Raw genomic sequence first — 21,273 nt, forward strand, 5'->3', positions numbered from 1 at the left:
TAAGACTCTGTCTCAAAAAAAACAACATAAAACCCCTTTCATCATTAAAAACTAAAAAAGTGGGCGGCACCTGTGGTTCAAAGGAGTAGGGCGGGGGCTGCATACGCCAGAGGTGGTGGGTTCAAACCCAGCCCCGGCCAAAAACTGCAAAAAATAAACAAACAAACAAAAACCTAAAAAAGTATAGTCCCAGCTACTCAGGAGGCAGAGGTAAGAGAATCGCTTAAGCCCAAGAGGTAGAGGTTGCTGTGAGCTGTGACGCTACAGCACTCTACTGAGGGTGACATAATAAGACTGTCTCAAAAAAAAAAAAAAGTATAGTTTTTATATGAAGAAACTGAGACTCAGATTTCTTGCTAAGAGTAGCAACAACTGTTAAATACTAGAGCAGCAGTCTCCAACCTTTTTGCACCAGGGAGCAGTTACATGGAAGACAATTTTTCCACAGATGGAGGAGGTGGAGTTCAAGTGATGATGTGAGCAATGGGGAGTGGCTAAAAATACAGAAGTTATGGTGCATATTGCAAGGCAATATTGCAATGTCAAATCTATTAAGAGTAGAGTTAAATGTCTTAACACAATAGTTAAGTAAGTGAGGTAAAGGCTATACCAGTTTGATGTAAACATTCCAAATTGTATATAAAATTAGCACATTGTACCCCATAAATGCATTAATGTACACAGTTACGATTTAATAAAAGAAGAAATAAAAATACAGAAGCTTTATTCACTTGCCTGCTCACCTCCATCTGTGCACTGGTTACTAATAGGCCATGGACGTGGACCAGGATCTTTTGGGCATGGGGGACCAGTTTCATGGAAGACAATTTTTCCATAGACCTGGGTTGTGGGGGCCAGGGTAGGGACAGACAGAAAGCGGAGCCTAGGTAGTGATGCTGTTTGGCCCGGTTGCTAACAGGCCACAGATGACACCTGTTCACCACCTAGGGATTGTGAATTCACACTCCACAGTACTAGAGTGTGAATTCACTCTTGGATCTGCCAGATTCTTGAGCCAGTGTTTCCACCAAGTTCCCCTGACTATTCATAAAAGATGTTCATTTGGATTAAACATCAAGCCAAGTACTGTATTTTGCTGTGTATAATACACACCTTTTGCTCACATTTTGCACATTATACATGGGTAGTGCTAAGTCTGTATCTGTATAAATGTTCTTATTTCTTTATACTTACACTTTAAAAGTATAACTCTAGAAAGCAATAATGATATCTGTATGCAAAGTAATACCCTGGAATATGGCAATTGGTTTTGTTGAACTTATAACAAACTTTCAATGAAAGCCTTTTTGGCCAACAAAGAGCGATGCATTTCTTTTTGTACTCTTTAGGCTGGAGCTAGCAATCTAGCTGATATTTTTACAAAAATTATTGGAAATTCCTTTGGAAAATGTCAAAAAGGTTTTTGTACCCTGCTGGCTTTTTTTTGAGACAGTCTCACTTTGTTGCTCTCAGTAGAGTGCTTGGCATCATAGCTCACAGCAACCTCAGACTCTTGGGCTTAAGCTATTTTCTTGCCTCAGCCCCCCAAGTAGCAGGGAATACAGGCACCCACCACAATACCGGCTTTTTCTTTCTTTTTTTTTTTTTTGCAGTTGTCATTTACCAGGCCTGGGCTGGGTTTGAACTCACCTGCCTTGGTGTATGTGGCCAGCGCCCTAACCACTGAGCTATAGGCTCCAAGCCAAGTACACTGCTGGCTTTATGCTAACAGCTATTAAATATGCTAAAGAGCATGTCAACATTGCTGCTGAGAGATACCTTGCGCCGTCTCCCACAGAGAGTGTCATCATCATATCGTGGAGGTAACAGGAAGAAAAGCTTCTTCAGATGCCAAAATAGAAGAAGGCATTGTGAGGGAGACCTCCAGAGTGGCCAGAGATGGAGCAGGAGGTGAAGACCAGGATTGTGGTGTCGTGTCAAATTGGGATCTCTTTTTGGTCACATTTTTACAAGAAGAAAGTAAAAAGATTGTATGAGAAAAAAACCATCAGTGATTTCTCAGGAACATCTAAATTTGAGCATGAAGTCCCAAACAAAACTTGCCCCAAATTTCTAGCAGCCACTCTACCCAGGGCGACAGCTTGAGGCTCTGTCTCAAAAAAAAAAAAAAAAAAAAAAAAAAAGAATTATACCAAATTTCTAGCAGCCTATGAAAATCAAATTTTGGAATTTCATTCTTAAGTTATCTTTCTTTGAAAGACGTAAGTTTGAGCTGTCCCAAATCGCCAATATGGATGAGGTCCCACTCACATTTGATGCGCCATCCTTTAAAAGAAAAAATGTTTCCCAAAGAAAAGATTCCAAGTGTACTTGTCCACATGCATGAAAAAGGATGGATGAATGAAGAAGGCATGGAAATCTGGTGTAACAAAGTCAGATCGTGACAGCCTGATGGATGGATGTCCCAGCTTTGCTTGTTTTTGATCACTTCAAAGCCCATGTTACGCAAAGTCCAAAGCAATCTCAGTGGATTTGAAAACCCAACTTGCTGTGAAATCTGATGGACCAGCCAGCCAACTGCAACCTCTTGATAAGTCAGTAAACAAGCCCTTTAAGGCCCTGATGAAGAAGAATGGATGTCATGTATGAAATCAGGTGGTAATGATTTAAAATTTACAGGCGGAATCAAGAAAGCATCAATTGCCCAGATTTGTGATTGTATCTTAAGACTGTGTGGCAGTGTCAAGAAGAAAGTGGTATAATTTAAAAAGTGACATCAGCTGAGGAGGATGAAATTTACCAGGATGAGGAAGATACCAGTAGTGCAGAAATTGAAGAAGATGATACTTCTCATATTGACCGTGACGAAGAGCTCTTGGCCTTCTATGTTGTGTGAATATTATAAATTTGTTACAGGTACATAAAATTTCTTGTACCTTTTATCTGTTCTTGTGTTTTGTAATTGCATGTTACATAAAATTTCTTGTACCACAATATATTTCAAAAAAATGCTAAAATTCCTTTATAATACAAAAAACATAATAAACAAATACAAATATGTATTAAAAAGTTAAAATGAAATGTTTTTTCCCCTGTAAGTTTGGGCCCAAAACATGGGTGTACCTTATAACGAGGAGCATATCGTACATGGCAAAACATATCTATTGGTAATGGTTGATTGGAGATACTAATCTCAGTTTTGCCAGGCATTCCATTGCCGTATTCGTACTTTGAATCATGCTTTCTTTTTTTTTTTTTTTTTGAGACAGTTTCATTATGTCGCCCTCAGTAGAGTGCTGTGGCATCACAGCTCACAGCAACCTCAAACTCTTGGGCTTAAGTGATTCTCTTGCCTCAGCCTCCCAAATTCCTGGGACTACAGGCTCCTGCCATAACGCCCGGCTTTTTTTTTTGTTTGTTTGTTTTCCTGGTTGCAGTTATTGTTGTTTAGCAGGCCCGGGCTGGGTTCAAACCTGCCAGCTTCGGTGTATGTGTCTGGAGCCCTACTCACTGAGCTATGGGTGCCAAACCGTGCTTTATTTTTCTTTAAAAGGAAATCATCATAGCCGGGCGTTGTGGAGGGCGCCTATAGTCCCAGCTGCTCAGGAGGCTGAGGCAAGAGAATCGCGTAAGCCCAAGAGTTGGGGGTTGCTGTGAGCCGTGTGACGCCACGGCACTCTACCTGAGGGCGGTACAGTGAGACTCTGTCTCTACAAAAAAAAAAAAAAGGAAATCATCAAACTAATAAGTTTCTGAAGAGTTGTGTTGTGATTGGGAATAGAGAGCAGACACACTGATAAAACATGGTGATGTTAATATGAAATGGTAACAATTTCAAGATGGGAACAATCTCTGTCCTGACAAACCTTAATAGTCTGGAAGGGAGAGACGGTTTACAAAAATCACGAGTCAGGTGAAAATTGTTATGATAGGTGCAAAAGGCATACAAGAATAACAGGGCATCACGGAGGAAGTCTAGGGTAGGATGAGGAAGATGGTACAATGCAAGTAACAGTGGCAGGGCACAGCATTGGACAGTATTTAAGGCCTAAATAATAACATGTATGAAGGCGTGTTCTCTGAAAATATTTTATTTAGATATGTTCACATATCATAAAATTCACTTTTAAACTGTACATTTAAAGGCTTTCAGTATATTCAGAGTAGTGTAACTGTCACCACTATCTAATTCCAGACATTTTCATCACTCCAGAAAGAAGCTGCTACTGGTTAGCAGTCACTCCCTATTTCTTCCTCTCCCCAGCCCCAGGCAGCACTAATCTACTTTTATGTCTCTGTGGATTTGCCTATTTTGGACATTTCATTTTTTTTTTTTTTTTTCTGAGACAGTCTCATTATGTCACCCTGGGTTAGAGTGCTGTGACATCAGAGCTCACAGCAACCTCAACCTCTTGGGCTTAGGTGATTCTCTTGCCTCAGCCTCCCAAGTAACTGGGACTACAGGTGCCTACCACTACACCTGGCTATTTTTTTGTTGCAGTTGTTATTGTTGTTCAGCAGGCCTGGACTGGGGTCGAACCCGCCAACTTCAGTGCATGTGGCCAGCGCTGTAACCACTGTGCTGAGCTATGGTGCCGAGCCAGGACATTTCATATTGCCAGAACATCACAATATGTGGGCATTTGGGACTGGTTTCTTTCATTTAGCGTAATGTTTTCCAGGGCACCCTTGTTGTAGCACGTATGGGTATAAAGGCTTATTTTGGGAAATAGAGATAGGAAAGATTGATAATGGGGAATTCATGTTGGTCAAGATGACATGCATAGAATAAAAATTTGAAAATTGAGGGTAAGACATCATTGTATAGAAGTAAATAAAACCAAATCAAAGAGGATTGTCAGCTGTATAATGGAGACATGGACTTTATCCTACCAGCCATTGAATGGTGCTAAGTATGGATTTGTTTTTTGTATTTGTGTGGAGATGTGGCTAAATGGGTACAAAATGGGGAGCTGGGAGATTAGGTAGGATTCCTTACAAATATCTGGGCAACAGAAAGATGGAGATGGTGTGGGATATGGCAATGGACTTGAAAGAAGAGGATAGATTTGTAAGATTAAAAGATAAGCTTGTCAAAACTTGATGTTGGATTGAATAAAGAGGAGGGGAGATGGAGCAGGTAGGATTCAGAGTGGCACTTATGTTTTTGGGTTGATGAAATAGTTGGATGATGTTGTATAGGCACATTAAGGAGCCGGCTAGCTAGGTAAGGTCTTGGGGGGAGGCAGTGCCAGCCTATGTGGGGTGCTGAAATGACACTGAAGAGCTAATGAGAATAAAGAATGCATTCACCAGAACTCCTTACTTTGAGTTAATGTGTATGGTTTGGAGGAAAACCTTGATAAGCTACTGTAGATGGAGGTAAAACTCCCTTCTATTCCCTAGGTTTTTGTTTGTATAACATTAGTTTGCTAAAAATTATACTCTTTTTTTGAGACAGAGTCTCAAGCTGTCACCCTGGGTAGAGTGCCGTAACGTCACAGCTCACAACAACCTCCAACTCTTGGGCTTAAGTGATTCTTTTGCCTCAGCCTCCCAAGTAACTGGGATTACAGGTACATGCCACAAGGCCCGGCTGTTTTTTGGTTGTAGTTGTCATTGTTGTTTGGCAGTCCCAGGCTGGATTCGAACCCACCAGCTTTGGTGTATGTGGCTGGGGCCCTAGCCGCTTGAGCTACAGGTGCTGAGCTTCTAAATTGTACTCTTAAGAGGCCAAAAGCTTGTTTTACTAAGTGGGATATGCAAATTTGGAGTCAGAGCCAAACAGCTCACTAGAGGAGAGACTACCATTAGTAGATTTTCTTTTTTACGTACCCTTTCATGGTTTTTACCCTTTTCTTTAAAAGATGTTTATTTAAGATTGGTTTGAAGAATATCAAATTACTTATCTGCTATTCCATTTGTCCATTGCTATGTAATGAATTACATCAAAATGTAGTAGCTTAAAATGACAATTATTATCTCTTACAATTTTGGGGATTGACTGGGCTCAGCTAGGTAGTTGTCTCTTAGGGTCTTCATGAAGCTGCAGTTAGTGGCTAGGACCAGAGTCATCTTGAGGCTTTTTCAGAAATTCACATGTGTAGAGGCTCGTGGGCCAGATCACCTACTTGTAGCCTCTCCATGTGGTTTCTGAGAATTCTCAGAGTGAGTGACCCAAAAAGACCAGACAGAAACTGTTTCACCTTTTATGACCTAGTTTTGGAAGTTTCATAGTTTCTCTTTAGTTCCTTCGTTAGTTGAGGTAGTCATGAAGGTCTGCCCAGGGGTGGCGCCTGTGACTCAAAGGAGTGGGGCGCCAGCCCCACATTCTGGAGGTGGTGGGTTCAAACCCAGCCCTGGCCAAAAACTGCAAAAAAAAAAAAAAAAAAAATGAAGATCTGCCCATGTTTCCAGGGGAAGGAGACATAGATCTCACCATGCAGTTGGAAGAGTGTCACAGGCATGTTAAGAAGATCATGAAGGATGGAAGATACTGTAACAGCCATGCTTTGAAATCCTGTCTGTCATACATACATGAGAGCCCTGCCTAGACTAAGAGCAGGGCTACCTGAGAAAAGAGGACTTTGAAAGATTGAATGCTATTTTGTGTATATTAAGTTTGAATTCCTTGTCAGATTTCCTAGTGGAAATGTTGCAGTTGTCACTGATGTTTAACTATAGGTGTCCCCCCACAACACCTGGCTATTTTTAGAGATGGAGTCTCCTTTTGGCTCAGACTGGTCTCAAACCTATGAGCTCAGTCAATCTACCCGCTTTGGTCTCCCAGAGTGCTAGGATTACAGGCGTGAGCCACCACGCCTGGCCTATTTTAAAGATCAGTCTTACAGTTAACAACTCCACATATTTTCTGTTTATCTATTTTTTTCCTTATGGTAAATGTCTAGAAAGGCAGTTATTATGTCAAAGTGCCCTTACTTGTGTAATGATATCTTTTCTTAATTCTTTAACTCTCACTTTTTTCTCTCCTTTGCTTTTCTTTTGCATTTGATTATTGTCCTTCTTTCCTCTGATACACACATATTCATAAGTACTTATTTTTTAGGGATGGAGAAATCTTTATTATGAAGTAGATTGCTTGTTGGTAAATGTGGACTTCATTAACTCTATTTGATTTATTTCTGCCCTGGATTGCAGAAGATTAAGACGTAGCCCTCGTTCTCAATAAATTTACAGTCCACTGGAGGAGATAGGTGTACTGATGATGCAAATTCTTTTTATGAGATTTGCCATTAATAGAGAGATGTATGAAATGAGCATAGAGTGACTCTTCTAAAACAGTAGAGAATCAGGAAACACTCCTCCTCAGATGGAGTTGAGAGTGAGTTTGAATTGAGCCTTGGATAAACGTGAGTTAGCTAGGCAAAGGACAGTGTCAAGAACATAGGCACAGAGATATAGAATGAGCAACAATACTGAAGCATGAGAGAACGTGTCACAAGAAATACTGTAGTTTGGTAGGACTGGAGGTTAGGTAAGTGGTTGGGAGTGCAGATTGAAGAGGCAGAGACCTCATTCTGAAGGGATGTCTGTTATGCTAAAAAAAACTACTCTTCATTTTGGGGGGAAGGGTAGGAGACCTATTTAGTTAGCTAGAAAAGTACAATAAATCTGGATAGTATACATGATGACAAATGAAGCCCTATCATTGTGACATCCAGAGATTTATTCATTAAGTAAATTAAAAAGTGGGGGACAGCGCCTGAGCTCAGTGGGTAGGGTGCAGGCCACGTACACTGAGGCTGATGGGTTTGAGCCCAGCCCGGGCCCAGCTAAGCAACAGTGACAACTGCAATAGAAAAAAAAAAAAATAGCCAAGCATTGTGGTAGGCACCTGTGGTCCCAGCTACTTGGGAGGCTGAGGCAAGAGAATCACTTAAGCCCAAGAGTTTGAGGTTGCTGTGAGCTGTGATGCCACAGCACTCTACCCAGGGTGACAGCTTGACTCTGTCTCAAAAAAAAAAAAAAAATTAAAAAGGGAGTTTAAGGATTTTTAAGCAGAGGAATGACAATCTGATTTTCTTTTTAGAAGCTGTTTTTGTAAGATTATATGAAGGATATATTTTGTAGAGAAATGGAGGCAGTAACACAATTGGGAACTTCATTGAACCAATATAGGTAAGAACCAAGGAGGGCCTAAAGTAAGGTGGTTATAGTAGAAATGGGATGAAATTAATGAAATTAGAAACTATTATTTGGAATAGTTTTTATTTATTTGCTTTGGTAGTGTGTTATATGTAGTACTTAATTAAATGCTTACTTAATTAAGTCATTCCACATATTTTGAATATTTACTGTGCTGGGGCCTTGGAATAGAAAGATGAATAAAAAGTGTTCCCTGTCTTGGGTGAGCTTATGATTTAGTAGTTTAGTGCAACAGTTTTGTAAAGAAAAAAATTAGCTATAATGTGAAATGAGTTAGAAATGTATTATGGAAACACGGAACTATGTGATTATTAATTTCATATCGGAAGGTTACATTTGAGTGAAGTTCAGTGAAATTCTTTTTACTCTTCCTGTGTATCTTAAACTATATTTAAAGCATTTTATACTATATTTCTTGTTATACACATATCCATTCATTAAACTTTTATTCCTCCCAAAAGGTAATTTTATAATGTCAAAATGTGATAAAAAATTCATTACTGTAAAGTTCGTATTCTGGGTAAAAAGCCCTAGATTACTTGTCTCTTATCTGAGAAGCATGTTCTCCCTGTGAGGTGATAGAATTCTTCTTTCCCTATCTGTTGCTTATCTGTTTCTCTCTCTTTTTTTGAGACAGAGTCTTGTTATATCGCCCTTGGTAGAGTGCTGTGACGTCAAAGCTCATAGCAACCTCAAACTTTTGGGTTTAAGGGATTCTCTTGCCTCAGCCTCCCAAGTAGCTGGGACTACAGGTGCCTGCCACAACGCCTGGCTGTTTTTTGGTTGCAGTTGTCATTGTTTAGCTGGCCTGGGCTGGGTTCGAACCTTCCAGCCTTGGTGTACTTGGCCAGGGTCCTACCCACTGAGCTATGGGCGACACTCTCTACTTCTCTTTCTAACTCACTTTCCCTCCTTTGTTTTTCTTACTATTTCTCAATTTGGTTATTAGGGTGTTAGCAACTTTAGTCTACTTTTTGTGTGTGTGTGTAGAGACAGAGTCTTACTTTATGGCCCTCGGTAGAGTGCCATAGCATCACACAGCTCACAGCAACCTCCAACTCCTGGGCTTAAGCGATTCTCTTGCCTCAGCCTCCCGAGTAGCTGGGACTACCGGCGCCCGCCACAATGCCCAGCTATTTTTTGGTTGCAGTTCAGCCAGGGCCGGGTTTGAACCCGCCACCCTCGGTATATGGGGCCAGCGCCCCACCGACTGAGCCACAGGCGCTGCCCCAACTTTAGTCTACTTTTAAGAAAAAAATGTAATAATATGTTTTACTGTATGTCCCTTTTAAAAGGTAAGAGTGGAGACTGATGTTTAAACAGGATTGATTGATATCCCCCAACAGGCTTTTCTTTCTTCCTTCCCTGAAACCCCTACTGAAATGGTAGGAAGAACCAGGGTAGGAGATAAACGGATGAGAGATTTCAACAGTTGGAAGGGTCTTAGAAGTGAAGAAGCAGTAAGCTACTTGCCTGCAGAGGGAGAGATCTGTTGAGAAACAAGTAGGTATCCCACAGAGCCTTAGAGAGTGTGAGGTGTAGACTCCAGGGATCTCTAAAGGCATAAGTGAGGTGTGGTTCTAAAAACAGAGATTGATTGGAAGATGTACAAGAAATGGTAGTTTTGGGTGGCGCCTGTGGCTCAGTGGGCAGGGTGCCGGCCTCATATACCAAGGGTGGCAGTTCAAACCTGGCCCCGGCCAAACTGCAACAAAAAAATAGGCGTTGTGGCGGGTGCCTGTAGTCCCAGCTACTCTGGAGGCTGAGGCAAAAGAATCGCCTAAGCCCAGGATTTGGAGGTTGCTGTGAGCTGTGTGAGGCCACGGCACTCTACTGTGGGTGATAAAGTGAAACATTGTCTCTTAAAAAAAAAAAAAAAAAAAGAAAGAAATGGTCGTTTTACAGATACTCAGCTCTATTCTGTGTAGTCATGTAACTTCTCCTTTCATCCTTAAGAAGTCTAGAGGTTTATTTTCTGAAAGAACTAAAAAGAACAATTTGAATTGAAAGATACTAGGCATATCAGGAGGGTTGAGAGTAGATTGAGGAAATTGTAGTTTTAAGTCACAAATGTAAAGTTGAGACAAGCCACTTGTGTGATTTTTGTCCAGCCATATCTCAGTAGAAAAACCTATGATGTTCAGGAAGTTTCTAATATTATTTATTATTATTTATATTAATTAATTTATTTATTAATTAAATATTTATTTATATTATTTATATTAATAATATTGGTATTTATTTATATTATTTATATTAATAATATTAGTATTTATTAATATTATTAATACTAATATTATTTGTATTAGGTTTTTTCCAAAGAAATGGAACCAATTTTGTCAGTGTGTATTTATTATAAGGAGTTGGCACAGGCATTTATAGAGGTTGAATTTTCAAAATCTGTTGTTACAAGTTGGAGACCAAGGGACAGCTGGTAGTATAGTTTTGAGACGAGAGGGTTGATGGTGTAAATCTTATTCTAAAGGCAGAAAGACTTGTTGTCCTAGCTCAGCCAGTCAAAGAGAATTTCTTCTTCCTCTTCCCTTTGTTTTATTCAAGCCCTCAGTGGATTGGATGATGCCTCCTAACAGTGGGGAGGATAATCTGCTTTACTCAGTCCACTGATTCAATGCTAATCTCATCTAGATGTACCTAGAAACAGTAATCTGGGTATCCCATGTTTCAGTCAATTTGGCATATACAATTAATCATCACATTACTGGTCTTGCCTCACACATTAAAAAATATGTGTATATAATTTTAGTTTGATTCTATAGAGTTAATGTTGTTTAAGAAAATCTTCAGGCTTGGCTCCTGTAGCTCAAGCTGCTAAGGTGCCAGCCACGTACACCAGAGCTGGCAGGTTCGAATCCAGCCCAGGCCTGCCCAACAACAATGACAGCTACAACCAAAAAATGGCCAGGCATTGTGGCAGACGCCTATAGTCCAGCTACTTGGGAGGCTGAGGCAAGATAATCTCTTGAGCCCAGGAGTTGGAGGTTGCTGTGAGCTGTGATGCCACGCTCTCTACCCAGGGTGACAGCGTGAGGCTCTGTCTCAGAAAAAAAAAAAAAAAAAGAAAGAAAATCTTCAATTAGCTAGGCATTAGAGGGGGAGGGAAACTTACTTTCATTCATTCTCATTTTGACCTTGGTACTTGTACCCCAGGAAGTCCTTGGATATGATTTAGTCCTTTATTTGACAGATATAAATAAGTTTTTTTGCATCAATAACTGTTCTTATGTAGAGTACATCATAGCATGCACATATTTTTCAAGTTCTCAAGACAGGAATTTTTTTTTTTTTTTGCAGGGTCTGGGTTTGAACCCGCCACCTCCGGTATATGGGGTCAGTGCCCTACTCCTTGAGCCACAGCTGCTGCCCTGGAAAATTGTTTATAGTAATATTTGTTCCATAGTCTTTACTGGTCTCTGGAAACTTGAATTTTAGTTATTTTTCTTGCTCTCTTATTTTTTAGTAAGCACATCATTTTTCATACCAGGTAATAGAATCTTTTTAGTAATGTTATGAAATTTCTTTTGATACATACCCCTGATAATGAAGATTAATATTGGGTAAATAAATCCATATTGTTTCTAAGCAGTGGTGGAGAACTGGAATCAAAGGAGACTCCATTTGGAGGAAAACCAGTTTGGCAATAAAAATCTCAGCAGGAAGCTTGTGAAACTCAAGAATTTTGAATGCATAGGAAAAAATTCACCCTGACAGGATATTCTTGTGAAGCAGCAAGTTTTCTTAGCTTTGGATTCTTTTTTTTTTTTTTTTTTTTTTTGTAGAGACAGAGTCTCACTTTATGGCCCTCGGTAGAGTGCCATGGCATCACACAGCTCACAGCAACCTCCAACTCCTGGGCTTAGGCGATTCTCTTGCCTCAGCCTCCCGAGTAGCTGGGACTACAGGCGCCCGCCACAACGCCCGGCTATTTTTTGGTTGCAGTTCAGCTGGGGCCGGGCTTGAACCCGCCACCCTCCGTATAAGCTTTGGATTCTTAAAGGGCCTATTGTAATATAAAGTAAGAGGTGTATTTATAAACCAACATAATTAAAGTCATTGGGTAGAAAGTGCCTGCTGTTGATGTTTCACTTTGCATTATCCATTGAAAATAAGAAAGGAAAAGTTATTAACTCTTTGTTGAAGAATTTCACTTTTGGCCTTCGTAGATAATAAAATGTGTCTTCTGCTGACTTGAATACTGGCATAATGAAGGTGTAAGTGTAATTTACTGTTTTAAGGCCTACTGCTTTTATTAATCTGGCTGTGACAGATTTATATGAAGAAGATTAGTGCTTATTGTTTTGGCAAATATAATGAGCAATGTGTTTTTACTTTAGGATCAAGCAGAGCATACTGAATCAGCGGGACTGGCTGGTGGTGCAGCAAGCATCATGAGTGAGCACAGGGCAGTCTGTTCCTTATCACATGTGTGAGGGGAAAAGGTAAGAAAACTATTGTTTTTCTCTTAGAGGTTGAACTTAAGAAAACAACTAGATCTCTAGAAAATAATGCTGGTGTATACATTGCTTGCTTCATTTATAACATTGTATCTTGTTAAATCAGGAATATGATTTTTCAAAATGATTTAGATCCAGAGGAAAAGGAATATTTTAAAATTTCTGTTAAATTATGTCATACAGCTAATTTCTCTAGTAGTGGTGACTCCTCCCTTTTAGAGTCAACTTCCTTTTGTTGCCTTGAGCATAAAACAGTAATTTAAGAAAAAAGAACAACAATTTGAGCAATATTGTTTGAAGAAAATAGTGGTATATCTGGCCAAGTATAGTCATATATGTTGCTTAGTCATCATGCCAAAGTTAAACCATTAAAGCTTATTTGGGGATGTGGAATCAGAGGTATAAATTTAATTACATTGTGGGCAGCGCCTGTGGCTCAGTGAGTAGGGCACCGGCCCCATATGCCGAGGGTGGCGGGTTCAAACCCAGCCCCGGCCAAACTGCAACAACAAAAAAAAATAGCCGGGCGTTGTGGCGGGCGCCTGTAGTCCCAGCTGCTCGGGAGGCTGAGGCAAGAGAATCGCGTAAGCCCAAGAGTTAGAGGTTGCTGTGAGCTGTGTGACGCCACGGCACTCTACCTGAGGGCGGTACAGTGAGACTCTGTCTCTACAAAAAAAAAAAAAAAAAAATTTAATTACATTGTTTTGTGTTTTGTTTTTTTACGTTGCTAGATGAGTTTTAAAGAGCAGTAATGTCCAACAGAAAACTGGAAGTATTTTATTAATCTGAAAGAGTAGGAAACCTTGACTTTTTTTGACTAGGAGTCATCTTGGGTGATTTTTTCCTAGTCTGAAGACTATTTAAGGGTCAATAATGGTGGGAGGATGTACAGGTGAGACTGGTTTCAGAAACTGATTTTGCCATTCACTAATGGAGTGTGGCATACGCTGACTGAGTTCTCTGATTTTTCCATTTAAGCTGTGAGGAAAGATATGGGACCAGCAGCGTCTGATGGGAAACTGAGCTCCTTTTCTTTTCAGTTCATGATGGAGCAGAGGCACTTGGAAGCAGTGTCTTCTTCACCAATACTTCTGGGTCTGCAGTGGGCATGCTATTTCTTGTCCCCTGGCTTCTTACATGGGGGTGTGAGAAGGGAGTGCTCTTCTCTGCCTTCACCAGGCATTGCCTCTTCAGGCAGTTTTCCACCCACTGTAGCAGTTATCTACCAAATCTACCAAAATCTGTTTTCCCCTTCTATTGTAGTTGCAGTTGGGGTACAGCAGTCCAATCAGCTGCCTTTGCAGCTAGATGTGACTGTGTGACTAAGCTCATTGAAGGAATGTGAGAAGAAATAATGGTGCCACTTCCAGGTCTGTGTTTTCAATAGACTGGACATGTCTCCTCAACATTTTCTTTCTCGTTACTGCTGACTCAACCTAGATATGGCCTACCAACCAGCCCGCCTTTCTTGTGTTGTTTCAGGCAGAGGTAAAGAGTTCTGTTTACCTTAACAGACATTTTTGGTAGTGGGTCTTTATCCACAAATAAAACAGTACACTGGTCTATGTCAATGGTCCCTAGCCTTTTGGCACCAGGGACCAGTTTCCTGCAAAACAATTTTTCCATGGCCAGGTGTTGGGGGGATGGGACAGGAGGCAGGGCTCAGGCAGTAATGCCAGAGATGGGGGGTGGCTGCAGATGAAGTTTCATCACTCACCAGCTACTCAACTCCTGCTGTGTGGCCCAGTTCCTAACAGGCCATGGACTGGGATCTTTTTGGCACCAGGGACAGATTTCATGGAAGACAGTTTTTCCACAGATTGGGGTGGGGGATTGGACTAGGAGGTGGAGCTCAGGCAATTATGCTATGTACCCCAGTTTGTACGGGCCCATGGTCCTCAGGGTTGGAGACCACAAGTCTATGTTAATTCTTTTTATTTATTTATTTATTTATTTATTTTTGAGATAAGAGTCTAACTCTGTCCTCTGGGCTAGAGTGCAGTGGCATCATCATAGTTTACTACCACCTCAGACCCTCCTGCTTCAGCCACCACACTCAGCTAGTTTTTTTTTTTTTTTAGGCAAGGTGAAGGTCTTAATCTTGCTCAGACTGGTCTCAAACTCTTGAACTCATGTGATTCTCCTGCTTCAGCCTCCCAGAGTGCTAGGATTATAGGCGTAAGCCACTGCCTGCCCTAAGCTATTCTTGAAGACTGGCACCTTGAATAAGAGGACATTATCCTAGAACCACTGTGGAGAACCACGGTGGAAGGGTCCTTGCCCTGCACCAAGTACAATTGCCCCCAAATGTAGAAGACTTGACTTTGATTGTTATGAGATACAAACTGAGAGTTTAAGGACTGAAAATGAGAGATTATTCTGAGATGTGAAGGAAAGGAATCGGAGTCTAGGTTCTGTGTGGGCAACTTGGCCTTTATTCCACTCAGTTGCAAGCGAACTAAGTCCAAGAAAGGAGTCAGCACATGGGTTAAGGTAGATGGACATATAAAAGTTTGGAGGGGGCGGCGCCTGTGGCTCAAGGAGTAGGGCGCCGGTCCCATATGCCAGAGGTGGCGGGTTCAAACCCAGCCCCGGCCAAAAAAAAAAAAAAAAAGTTTGGAGGGATAGGGATTGGTACATTCCTTCCTTCCTGGGTGAGACGTTGTTGCACTCATTCCTTCTTGGGCAGGACGTTCTTTCCTGGGCAGGATGGTTCTATCTGGGAGGGTTCCTACGTTTGGCCCTATCATCCCAGTCTTTTAGTTTATTATAAGGAGGCGGGGTGATGGGTGTGGTGTCTCTGACTGTGTCCTGCGGGTTGATGGGCAGCATGGACTACCTGTAAGGAAAATGGGAGGGGGAAGGGAGTGGTATTTACAGGAATACTCTGGGATCTTAGGTCTGAACTGGTTGATATCCACACAGGGTGAGGATATGAGCGGTTGTTTTTCAGGTGACTGCCTGGTCAATAAATCGAAAGATGAGGTGGAGGATTACTGGTCTGAAACTGAGAATGAGAAAGATCATAATTAGTGGCCCTAAAATAGGAAATAACTAAGGAGTCCAGGAGTCAAATAAAGACCAGGGATTAGATGATTAAAGATCTGTTCGTCTCTGTGGCTCCCGTAGCTCAGTGGGTGGGGTGCCGGCTACATTACACTGAGGCTGGCAGGTTTGAGCCAAGCCTGGGCCTGCTGCTAAACAACGACAACTGCAACCAAAAAATAGCTGGGGGCGGCGCCTGTGGCTCAACGGGTAGGGCGCCTGTCCCATATGCCGGAGGTGGCGGGTTCAAGCCCAGCCCCGGCCAAAAATTAAAAAAAAAAAAAAAAAAAAAAAAAAAAAAAAAAAAACAAAAAATAGCTGGGTGTTGTGGTGGGCGCCTGTAGTCCCAGTTGCTCGGGAAGCTGAGGCAAGAGAATCCCTTAAGTCCAAGAATCTGAGGTTGCTGTGAGCTGTGACACCAAAAGATCTGTTTGTCTCTGTTTGATTCATTCGCGGAGTTCTTTTACTTTGCCTGTGATTATTCCTGACTGGTTCACAAAAACAACATCTCCCCAAAAGATGCATGTGCCTCCTTTTTCTGCTGTAATTAAACCTAAGGCTTGGTGATTTTGAAGGACTACTGCAGCTAAAGAGTTAATTTGGGATTGTAGGAACTAAAGAGTCTGTTACTTTTCTCATGTCTTCATTAAGTTTTAGGGAGAGTTTGTGGTAAAAGTGGGTTGATGTACTTTATGCCTGTAATGGCCGTGCCAGTTCCAGCCACTAAGCCTGCTCTGAGGAGTACAGGGAGGATGACATCTCTTTTTTGTCTGGACGTAGTGGGATGCATCAGGGCCTGAGTTAGGGAGGATACATTCACAAAAGAGACTTGGGGGGGGGGTGAGGAAAACTTGGGTGCAAAGACCAGAATGTTTAGTGTGCAGGCACTGATAGATGGAACTGCTGCCAAGGAAAAATATTCCTGGAGGAATGTAGGAGGAAGCAGATAAGGGGAAAGTTGAGTTGAGGGAACAGAGATCAGGCTTTATAAAGCCTACAGAGTTTCTTATACTGGTGAGATTGAAGCAGGTTAAATTGGGGAAGGTTAGGGGTGGAAAGTTCATAGTTGTGGGGTCAAACAGAGCTGTGGTTTGTTTTTTTTTTTTTTTGGTTTTTTATTTATTTATTTATTTTTTTGCAGTTTTTGGCCAGGGCTGGGTTTGAACCTGCTACCTCCACATATGGGGCTGGCGCCCTACTCCTTTGAGTCACACGCGCCACCCAGAGCTGTGTTATTTTCTGCTGGAATAGAAGAGTTATATGTGTCGGGTACAGGTATGGGATTGAAAAGATTTTGGTATAGAGAAAGGCACATCCAGCATCCTGAGCAAGAGAGGAGAGAGGATGAGTTCAGGGCAGCTGAGAAGGAGATGTTTAAAAGCTCCTCTCAGAACAAGGGAATGCTGTTGTAAGTCTTACAGGACAGTGAGATCTAATCCTTTATAGGGTGGAGGAGTTAAACTGTAAGAGAGTTCTTTTATGATTTTTTTTGTTGTTGTTGATGACGTGCTATGTCCTGAACTCCTCCTCCATCTGATAATCCTACATGTGTGTTACTTTTGTGTTTGTCCAGTAGGCAGTAGTCCTGATTCCATCTCTAGGATATCCAGTGTTTGTTATTTTGCAGGGCCAGTACCTCTTTCCTCCATAAGAATATTCAGAGGCTTTGGCAGCATCGTAACAGCATGCTGGCATGTAAGTGTAGCTACAAAAGAGGGTCTGAGGCAAGAATAGGGCGGGCGTAGTTGACTTGTGAATGGAGGTTAGTAAGGTATCCACGGATTTGCAAGGATCTGGTAGCAAGACAGTCTGTACGTTCAGTCGGGGTCAATGGGGAGGGGAGAAAGGCCCGAATTGACAGGAGGGGTAGTCAGAAGGAAAAGAAGTAGGAAGAGGAAAATTAAATTTCCTCAGGGGGAAAGTCTTGGAAAGTGTCTTGTAGCCGCAGATCTTTGAGGGCTTCCAAGAGGTCATCCCAGTTTTGAATGTGTGAGAAAGTAGCCAGGCATCTTGAGAAAAGTCATGGAGAAAAGGAAGAATGGGGTGGGGGGTGGTGAAGGGGAATGTTACACATTTAAGGGGAAGTGGAATCTTCCGGGATCCCGGTGAGTTTTAAGGTAGTAGGGGATAGTATTTGTGATTTCCATTGGAGGTCTTCCTGTGTTGGAAGTTTTTCTGTAGCTTTATTCGAGATCAGTGGATCCAGACTGTGGGGTTCAAGAGACAGATGGCTGTGGGGTGCTCTAGAGAATGGTTTGGGGGCCTATGCGGTGAGGCGATAAGAGTCCTAGGTATAAGGGAGATTTGAGGAAAACTTGTTGTCCTGCCAATTCGTTTGACTTTTTCTGGTGAGGGTTGGGGTAAGAGTTGATGTGTTTTTCTAAGTTTTTTCTACATTCCTGGAGGATGGGGAAATAGTTCCCTATGATAGAGCCTGCAGGGGGTCCCGGGCTGAGAATAGTAGTTCTGCCATACATTATTTCAAAAAGGCTGTAAGAGAGAGGTTTGCGAGGTGTAGAGTGAAAGAGTAAAGTGATGGAATGGAGCTTAATCCAATCTTGTTTGTGTTGGAGTGCCAGTTTGGTGCGATGTTGTTTGTTTAAGGATATTGTTCATTTGTTCTACTTTCCCTGATGATTGGGGCCCGTAAGGCGCATGTAAGGTTACTGAATTCCTAGGGCTTCTGAGGTTTGGGAGGTGATGAAGGCAGGGCCATTGTTGCTCTGAATGGAATTGGGGAGGCTGAATCTAGGAATAATGTGGTGAAGGAGGATGGAGACAACTCGTGGGCTTTCTCGCCCGTTGTGGGAATGGCTTCGACCTATCCTGAGAAGGTATCAACCCAAACTAGAAGAAGTTTGTGTTTTTGTACAGGAGGCATGTTGGTGAAGTCAATCTGCAGTCTTGTCTTGGGGTTTGGCCTCTGGGCCTGATGTGTGGGGAAAGGGAGTGTTTTTATGGCTTCCTGAGGTGACACCCAGGTGCAGATTGTGTAAAACTGGGTTATCTGTCTTAAAAGGGAAGATAGTTGTGGGTGAGAAAGGAGTGGAGAAAGAAGGGTGTAAAGAGACTTGAAGCCAACATGAAGGATATTGCAGAGGGAGAAGAGGATATTTTGTGCTTTGGAGGAAGGAAGAATAAATTTTCCCTGTTGAAGGAACCATTTTTCCAGTGTGAGAAGATGCCAGTAACTGCCGTGTTCCTCACATGTATGTACTGGAGAGAATTTATCGAAGGACAAGTACTGGCCTTGTGGGGTGGGGTGTAAGGGCGCTGAACTGCCCGCTTGGCTTCTTTTTTTTTTTTTTTTTTTTTTTTTTTTATTGTTGGGGATTCATTGAGGGTACAATAAGCCTTGGCTTCTATATTGGCTTTTTGGTTTCCTTTGGAAATTGGATCTGTTATATTTTGGGGGCCTCACAGTTGATGATGGCTACTTCCTTTGGGAGTGTGGCTGCATTTAGGAAGTTTTTAATGAGTGTGGCATTGATAATAGAGGAGCCTTGGGTAGTAATGAATCCTCTTGCCAAATGGCTGTCTTTGCCATCCATGGTGATGGGTTATGTGTAAAGTATACTTAGAATCTGTGTATGTGTTAATGGAGCGGCCTCGAGGGAGTTGCGAGGCTTTAGTGAGGGCTGAGAGTTCTGCCTGTTGTGAGGAGGTGGGGGGGGGGTAGTAAGAGAAGCGATAAAGTGGGAAGAAGACACAGTAGCAAAGCCTGCCTTGGGCGGGTTCCTACCTCGGCCCTATCCTAAACTTCTTTCTTGTTTGAGCCACAGATAAGTTATTGGGATATTTGTTATGGTAACCTACCATATGCCAAATAATATACCTTTGCCTTAGTCTGATTTGGATACACCTCTTCTTTGCCTCCCTTACACTTAGTGTGTGTATCAATTAGTACATGCCACAATGATACATATGTTCAGTTTATTCATCTCTCCTGTAAGACCTTGTGCTCCTTTAGGTCAGGAACATTTTCTCAATTGTTATTGTGATCTAGTGACTAGGACAGTGCTGGTATACAGTAGATGATTAATAATACCTGATGCTTGAATGTACACATGTTCATTGTAATTAACATATGACATAAAGAGGAAGTACCAGTGAAGGGGACAAAAAAGGAGCAATCATATCAATGCTGTAGAAGTTGAATCTCTAAGACCGAGATTCTAGGAAGTGTCTGAAAGATCTCTGGCTAAAAAAAAGAAGAGGTTAAATGCAGAAAGACAAGAGAAGAAGCACTCTGGAAGAAACTATACTCAATTAAGTAATTATATTCCTCTGAGATACACATGGATGAATATTTCTTGAGCTTCTATTTTGGATAGAGATGGATGCTTTTCTAAGAAGGCAAGTAATTCTGACCTAAGTTTTAAGTCCTCTGAGAGTCTTAGCTTATCCATTGAGAAGAATGCCTTTCTCCTGGGTGCTCTGTAAACCACAGGTTTTTCCTTGAAAAATGAAACCCAAGAGTCTCAAGATTTAGGGACATCACATATAACAACTAGTCTCTCTCTTTGTTTTTTGTTTTTTTTTTGAGACAGAACCTCAAGCTATTGCCCTGGATAGAGTGCTGTGGCATCACAGCTCACAGCAACCTCCAACTCCTGGGCTCAAGGGATTTTCCTGCCTCCGCCTCCCCAGTAGCTGGGATTACAGGCACCCGCCACAACGCCTGGCTATTTTTTTGGTTGTAGCCATCATTGTTGTTTGGCGGGCCCAGGCTAGATTTGAACCCGCCAGCTCAGGTGTATGTGGCTGGCGCCTTAGCCGTTTGAGCCACAGGTGCCAAGCCCACATATAACAAAGAGCAGGAATGAGACAAAATAATGGAAGTAGCAGAATTAAAGGAAATTCTAGGTAATGAAAAGTGTTACTCTCACCCCTTCCTCTGCTCTTTCAGAAGGTGGCTACCAGACATTACATCTCTGCACCTCCTAACAGCAGATTGTATGAATCTTCTCTGGAGTCTAGAGAAAAGGCCACCATAGACTGATATTTAGGGGTTTCCTAGTGAAATAGCCATTTCCCACCCAGTCTCCATGCAGTGAAAGCCTCCTCGGTGACAGCCCCTGCATGCAGAGTTTGAAATTGGGTTTTAGTACTTTATTTGTTAAATAGGTAGGCATTTGGGGAAAAGTCTCCAATGTGAAAGATAAAGACTAAAACACGCGCAAAAGAGAAACCAGGAGGAAATTAAACACACGCACGCACACACACAACCCAAACTGTAGGTAATTGCATCAGAGAGGTAAGAGATCAAGATGCCATAAAAAAAGATTAGAAAAAGAAAGTGATCTGAGAATTAAAAAAAATATGAGAGACATCTTTGGTGTAATTTTTTAAATTTTAAAACAATCTCAAGCTTGTAGGAAAGTTTCAAGTATACTACAGACAATTGTTTCTCTCTGAACCATTTGAGAGTAAATTGTGAATTGTGTGCCCCACAACTTTTGAACGTCTTACTGTGTGTTTCCTGCAAACGCAGACCTTCTCCTACATAAATACAATACAGCCATTAAAGGAAATCAACATTGGTGCCTTACCACTATCTAATCCTCAGATCTCACTTATGTTTGCTAGTTGTCCAAATAATGTCTTTTTTTTGTATCAAGAGGACCTA

At 41.7% G+C, this 21,273-nt stretch overlaps 1 protein-coding gene across 4 annotated transcripts in view; it reads left to right on the plus strand.

Moving 5' to 3' along the window:
- Positions 1-21,273, plus strand: part of ZFYVE9 (zinc finger FYVE-type containing 9) — a 187,414-nt gene that overhangs the window by 52,916 nt on the left and 113,225 nt on the right. For 3 of the 4 annotated variants that reach the window (XM_053576451.1, XM_053576454.1, XM_053576452.1), the window contains exon 2: positions 12,480-12,584. The gene's annotated coding sequence lies outside the window, so the exon portion shown is untranslated. Of the gene's footprint in view, positions 1-11,611; positions 11,630-12,479; positions 12,585-21,273 lie in introns of those variants that run through there. The other variant, XM_053576453.1, reaches the window with a different exon arrangement.

This window comes from Nycticebus coucang, chromosome 22 (assembly GCF_027406575.1).
Source record: "Nycticebus coucang isolate mNycCou1 chromosome 22, mNycCou1.pri, whole genome shotgun sequence".
Classification (NCBI taxonomy): domain Eukaryota; kingdom Metazoa; phylum Chordata; class Mammalia; order Primates; family Lorisidae; genus Nycticebus; species Nycticebus coucang.